Source organism: Triticum aestivum, chromosome 7B (assembly GCF_018294505.1).
Source record: "Triticum aestivum cultivar Chinese Spring chromosome 7B, IWGSC CS RefSeq v2.1, whole genome shotgun sequence".
Classification (NCBI taxonomy): domain Eukaryota; kingdom Viridiplantae; phylum Streptophyta; class Magnoliopsida; order Poales; family Poaceae; genus Triticum; species Triticum aestivum.
Genome location: NC_057813.1, coordinates 594,995,775 through 595,002,579, shown reverse-complemented (window position 1 = coordinate 595,002,579; position 6,805 = coordinate 594,995,775). Strand labels below are relative to the sequence as shown.

Sequence of the window (6,805 nt, the reverse complement as noted above, 5' to 3'; positions counted from 1 at the left end):
TTACACGCCTGCATGTGGGCAAAATGGATAACTGCCACACGAATTCTCTTAGCCACCTACCTCACAGTCCCGCATGCCCCCGCGTGACAGTCAGCATGCATCCCCGCAGTTGCCATGGTCCGGACCCTCTTCAATGTCCGTTTAACTGCAGTTGCCATGATGCTGAACTATAGTTGCCATGTCGTACAACTAAAGTTGCCATCTCAGGTCAAGTGCGAAATGCCATTTTCGACAACTGCAGCTGTTGCCACGTATGGTCTGGTTTACTATAGTTGTCATGATTTGAAAACTTTAGAGGTTGCCACCTACTAACATTAAGCAGTTGCCATGTATGGTCTGGTTTACAACAGTTGGCCATGATTTGAAAACCTTAGGAGTTGCCACCTACTAACACTAGGCAGTTGTCGTGCAGCGCTACAAAAAGACATGACAAAACAACATGTTTGGGTAAAGAGAGAGTTGTCATCTGCTTACAAGCACATTATGGCAGGTGCTGTGTACCCTGCAAAACACATGGTAACTGACATGTTCGGGTAAAAAAAGAGAGAGTTGCCATCTGCTTACAAGCACACTAGGGCAGTAGCCATGTACACTATAAAACACATGGCAACTGGCAGCTTGTGTGTGGGAGAGGAGACGGGTGTGTGGGTGAGATGGCAAATGCCTACACACCAGCCCTTGTGTGTGAGTGCAAACTGGCGTGTGGGCGAACTACTAAACGCCCACACACCGGCCCCTCTATGTGGTGAAACAGACGTGTGGGCGATCGGATAAATGCCCACACACCAGCCCAGTCCTACGTGGCACCACAAACATGCCAAGATTCGTGCACCCACAAACGGACGCGGATCCACGCGTGTGGGCGAGATGCAAACGACCACACGTGTGGGCGTTAGTGTTTCCGTAAATCATCTGAGTGCTTCCGGCTCGCGCGGTTGCATTTTTTTGTTTAGTGGATTGGTCTAGTGTCGCCAAATGAATGAAATAATATAAAGTGCAAACTTTTTGGGGTTGACAATGACGCACACTAGCCCCCTCAAGTCTGTTGCGTACGCTTTGTTTTGTTACTAGTAAGCTTGCACGTGCAAATGCACGTCCCAACCCATTCTAATTTCAACAACACACCTACTAGCAATCATAACCGTGTATCTAAACCATGAAAAACATGCATTCAAAGATCCAAAGAAAGACACTCAAAGAGCTTGAATATGAACCCAGCCACGATACATGGCTCGCTATCATCATGTAAGTTGAGAAACAATGAGAGTACCCGGGATTAGACTATCATTGGGCATAGGGTCCAATACGGACGACGAAATATACTACAAGGAAAAAATATAATGCAAATGACTGAACAATTGGTAAAAGGAATGTGACCAAAAATAAATGGCGCATACTTGTGGAGAGAATGGAACATGATTTATTGGACAACAATTCCAACCATGTTATGAAATTTGTAGAGAAGCTTCAAATTTGCTTGTGAGATATCATCAACGCCAAGTTCATAATGTGTAAAAATACATCGAAAAGGGAATGTAGAAACCAAGCAATAGAATTTCCTATTGCCCTAGTTCAATAAATTTACTCTTACAACACTATCCCCGTCTCCATTGAAATGTCTTCACTAAGATTATATTCTCTGCTTAGTCTTTATCCAGATTGGTTACTGATTGGTCAGTAACATGAGAGATAAATAAACTTTCACAATAAATCGCTAAAAAGAAAAGACAGTTTGCTATCAGTGTAAGAAAATGACCCGAACAAAAGACAGCCAAAATTACACTCATAATATGATATGGTACAATATTTTCCATGATAGATTCATTAGCTAACTATCTGGAACTTTCCAAGTTAAGTTGCGTTAGCTAGCAATCTGAAACTACAGATACCAACTGAAATATAAGATGTTCCTAGTACAGCTACCGGAGTACCTATTCAGCCATCTTGACAACAACCAGCAAAAAAGGGTTACTAATCTCTGAAAAATCGGTGAATTTTTCTTCCAGTATATTCAAATCACATATTTGCTCCATTCTATTAAAGTAATTTTGGTCATGATTAATTTTCACGTCTAAAGTTCCAAGCCTACATAAAAAATGCATATGCACCAGATATAATGGGTGCATGATAGTTGGTTAATTGATCCACCCATTGCCACCAGCAAAGAATTGAATTCTATTTATTTTCATATAAAAATTCCTGGTGTACAGTTCATCAAGGTGTAAGCATGCGAGGAAGATCTTGTGAGATCAAAAAGGAGTAAACCCAATGATTCAAGGTGTCAAAGGACTGTACTCAATGTCCAGGTATCAGATAATTAATGTGAGTTTTGCTATAATACACACTGACCCAATTATACCATTTGTACGAATAAGAGCCTTACCTTGTTTATTGTAGTTATTCCACCACCAGGATGAAAAGCTATAGAAAGGACTTAACAAAAAAATACATTATGTGCTACAGATAACTTCATGCCTTTGTAAGCCAAACCTTTGTCAAGAGAATATGTTTTATCCGGAGCAACACAAATTGTTGGTGTGATGTATTAAAAAAACTAGATAATGCCCTGTGCGTTGCTGCGGGATGGTAGTGTGACAAAGAGCTTTTAGGAGAAGAGCACTTTAAGTACAAAAAAGAGAAAACCGTTGAAAATGGCTTCATTATAATGTAACAATGAAATCACCTTTCTCAGTATGACCAATTTTTGACCAAACTTGTATATCATCTTAGTATCTGTTGATTAAAAGTAGTATGATCAGTTCGTGACCAAACATATACTGAAATAATTTATTTCAGTAAGTACACTAATCAGAGAAGGTTAAGAAAGAAAACAACATGACCATCAGGGGAATTAAACATAATACAGTATATGGTAAGGTTCAACTGTAATACAAATTTCTTGTCCGCACCTTGAATAAATTTTCGTAATGTTGTTGTTTATCGGGCACATGACTTCAATCAGCTTGCAGCAAATCAAGCATTTGGATTGCAAAAAAGCAATTTTGACAGTATGTGCTGAAACAATACAAAGGAAGCACGAATCTAATAGTCGGGGTTGTAGGCTCTTTCTCCCCAACGCAGGGTGATGACCTGCTTGTGTTGGTGATAGAAATCAGAAATATGTGTGAAAAACCATAGCAAGAGATGAGGCAAGATGCACATGCACGACCTATTGTGTTGCAAGATGATGTGGTAGAAGGCGGGCCAGATGGTCCAGATCAAGAGCTTCAAGGTGTCGCCCCACGCTGTCATGGAGCAATGGCGGTCGCGCCTCCTTGTCGGATTGGATTGGCATGGACGAGGGCATGCAGCACCTCGATCGCTCGTCCGTCAATGTGTTGGTCTGCGTTCAGAGCAAGTTAATGGGTAAGGGGTCAAGAAAGCAAAGGAGAACAAAAAAATCCATGAAGCCTTGTTTCAGATTCAGAGGCTTTGATGGGGAAACAGACCTTAGCAATGATCAGGGGGAATTGTAGTCAATCTTTCCAACAATCGATCTTCCCAAAGAATAATATAGATAACCCAAATCATGAATTGAAATCAACCTCCTAACTCACGAAATCGACCAAATATTAACCATCCCAGTGTTGCTCCGCAAGTGATGGTGGCGAGAAGATCAACTGGAGCCATCGCAAGGCCATGGCGAATGCATGCTAGGCAAGGAGATGCAGTATTCCGTTTTATAAGGACTCGAATGGCGCAGGATTACATCATGTGGAGATATGGTTGGTTGATACCCCTCCGTCCGGGAAAAGTTGTCTCCATGGTCTTTTTCTGAAAACACCCTCAGTGAATTCCCGACAAACCCGCAGCTCCCCGTCGTCTCCCCCGCCCCTCTGTCGTGCTCCCTCGCGCCTCGGCAGCTCGGCTCCTCCGCAGCCCCCCCGCAGGTCCCCGCGTCGCCGGAGCTCTCCTGCCCCAAGCCTCACCCACCCCACGCCTCCCCCGCAGCTTCCCTCTCCTTGTTCCCCTCCTCTTTCCCCATGGTGATCCACGGTGAGGAGAAGGCTCAATTTTTCTTCGATCTACTCGGCGGCGGCCATTTCCAGGTCCTCCTCCTCCGTGGTGGAGGCTTCCTGTGGAGGTGCTGCTACTGTGGGCGACGCGCACAGCGATGAGCGCGTGGTCGGTGCCCGTCGCCATCGCGCTGCTCGGGATCGCCGTGCGGGGCCGCCGGATGCGGAGGCAGAGCAAGGCCGTGGCGCGCTTGCGGCTTGTCCTTGACGATAAGGTCAGGCCCTTTGCCCCTTTCAGCCCCATGCCGCGTCCCAATCGCTTGATATTGCCCCGCTGTGCTTGATGTGATCTTTGTGCTTCACGGGAAGAATGTTGAAATTCAGTTTGCAAAGAATTGCATTGAACCTCTCTGGAAATTCCTGAACTTGACGAACCAGCTCAACAAGCTGCTATTTTAGCATTCCCCTTCCTTTTTTGTGCCTGCAGGACTATAGTAGGTTTTGATGTTAGTTCAGTGATTTAATTGTTATAGCTCGCTGCAATGTGATGTTCAGTCATTAGTGCCTGCAGTACCAAATGTGATGTTTGATGTTTGCAACTTGGTCATAACTCTGATTATCCAAATCAACATCAACATTTACTCATCTGCTAACTTATGCTTCCCCAATGGTGGGCAGGTCTAGGTTATTGAGGCCAATGACAGGTATTCCTTCAGGAGCTGCTAGCTAACAAAATTGTCCATTGTAGTTCAGTGATTGCACAAAATGTGTCCAAAATCTAGCCTAATTTATTTACTGTCAGTATCCTGTGTTGTAATTCAGATGTTTACAAATTCAGTGCCGCACTGAAATTTTGATCTACCTTCACCAAGTTCAGTAAATCAATGTCAGATTGTTAATTCTGAAACTGTGATTTCTGGAGTACATGTGGAGTAGTAGGATCTGAAGATTTTGTGTGTCTAGATGTCGTTGCTGGAGTACATTATCTACCAAAATCACCGCAATCAAGAGTACACAGTCTAGATATGCACCATGTTCCTGTTAATTCTGAAACACACCCTGTTAGTTGCTACTCCATCTAACAGTGTTGCCACCATGTTCTTGTCCTGTTAATCAAGAGTGCTACTCCATCTAACTGTCATGAGGGATTATATATGGTAAATTTGCAATGCAATGCTAGTACTACACCTGACGATTTGCAACGCCAGTGTGAATTTGCAGTGCAAAAAAATTGTGAGAAATTAGAGTTTCTTAGATAAATTGTGAGAAAATTAGAGTTTCTCAGATATGCCAGCAAGAAAATTCCTGTTGTTAAAATTCAGTTAATTTGGCTTTACTGTAAACTTTACCGAAACTAAATTCAGTTAACTCCTTACAATAATTTGGAATTTGACCACAAGGAGCTGTCAACAAGAATGTTCCAATGAACTATTTTTTGGATGACCCATAAGACTAACTGAAGAAAACCGTATGTATAAAGACTGCAACTTTTTGATTGAAAATGTTATTCTCCTGGTCAAGACTACAACATTTGATTGATTGTTTTGAAAAATATACTGCTGTCTTGAGGAATCTGGTGGAACATTGATTTGTTTCCAAAATAAATTGATTGATTGTGCACTGAAAATATTTGGAAATATACTCCAGACTTGAGGAATTGGTGGAATCATATTGATTCTTTCCAAAATAAAATTGATTGATTGTGCACTGAAATTATTTGGAAATATACTCCAATCTCGAGGAACCTGTATTGATTGTTTGTTTCCAAAAATGGATAGTTAATTTGCTTCCAAAAAATGATTGATTGTTTGTTTCCAAACATCTTCATGCGTCCAGGAATGCCTACGAGAGGCGGGGCCGGTGATTGGATTCGTAGCAGCAGCAGCAGCAGAGGCGGGGGCGAGGAAAGAGCGTTCCACCAGCCAAGCTTGGCTACCAGCTCGGTGACCGTCGGGTGGGCGATTCCGTCACTTAGGTGGCTGGCAGTGGCGGTGGGCGGTGGAATCACGCAGGTAGGTGGCGGCGGAATCGCGCAGGTGGTCGGCGGTTGGTCCTGGCGACGCGCGGGGGAATCAGGGACCAGCTCGCCTCCGGTGGGCGGCGGAATCAATGGGCAGCTGTTCTCGGGTGGGCGGCGCGGGTGTTCGTGGGTGTCTGCGAGCGCCGGAATCACCAGCACGGCGGCGGAATCCGACCGCGCCGGCCCCTGGCGACGAGCGGAGGACGGGCGGAGGGAGGAGAAGGAGACTGGTACCTACTTCAGACAGTTTTCAAATTTCGAGGGTTGTTTTACAAAAAAAACATTACACTGCGCTCTGGACAACTTTTCCCGGACGGAGGGAGTACTAATTAGGAAGGACCGTATCAAAGAAGATGCAGAGACGGTATGGAAGGGGAAGGGGAGAAGACGTCGCTGCACAACTCATATTGCGCTGGTATTGGAGCATATAATATTGGGCTGCATGTTGGCCGAAGTGGGCTGCATGTGATTGCTGGTTTGTCAGAACTGAACGCACGGAACTGAAACGATTCACTAACTAAAACAATGGGAATAAAGAACCGGCCAAGGCAGTGGATACGCTGGTCAACCTGTAGTGGGTCCCACCTGTAAGCGGGTGACAGAATGCTGACGTGGCTGGGCTGCTGATGTGGATAGGCTGCATGTCAAGAGAAATAACATAGTGGGGATGTACTATTTAGGTATTATAGATGAAGAACAATGAAGGACAATGCACGTGGCTTTGAAATAACTGCAATATGTAAGTTGCACTGATTGACAGAAGCAATATAACCTAATTGTTGTTAGAATTAGTCATAAGGGCGGCATAGTGCATTCACCATGTCAACCT

The 6,805-nt window shown here is 44.1% G+C and overlaps 1 long non-coding RNA gene across 1 annotated transcript; it reads right to left on the bottom strand.

Moving 5' to 3' along the window:
• Positions 1-1,606: 1,606 nt before the first annotated feature.
• Positions 1,607-3,667, bottom strand: LOC123162939 (uncharacterized). The gene is made up of 3 exons (XR_006481584.1): positions 3,450-3,667; positions 3,170-3,343; positions 1,607-3,090 (listed from the first exon to the last, which is right to left on the bottom strand). It is a non-coding gene; the product is annotated as an uncharacterized lncRNA (long non-coding RNA).
• Positions 3,668-6,805: the final 3,138 nt, after the last annotated feature.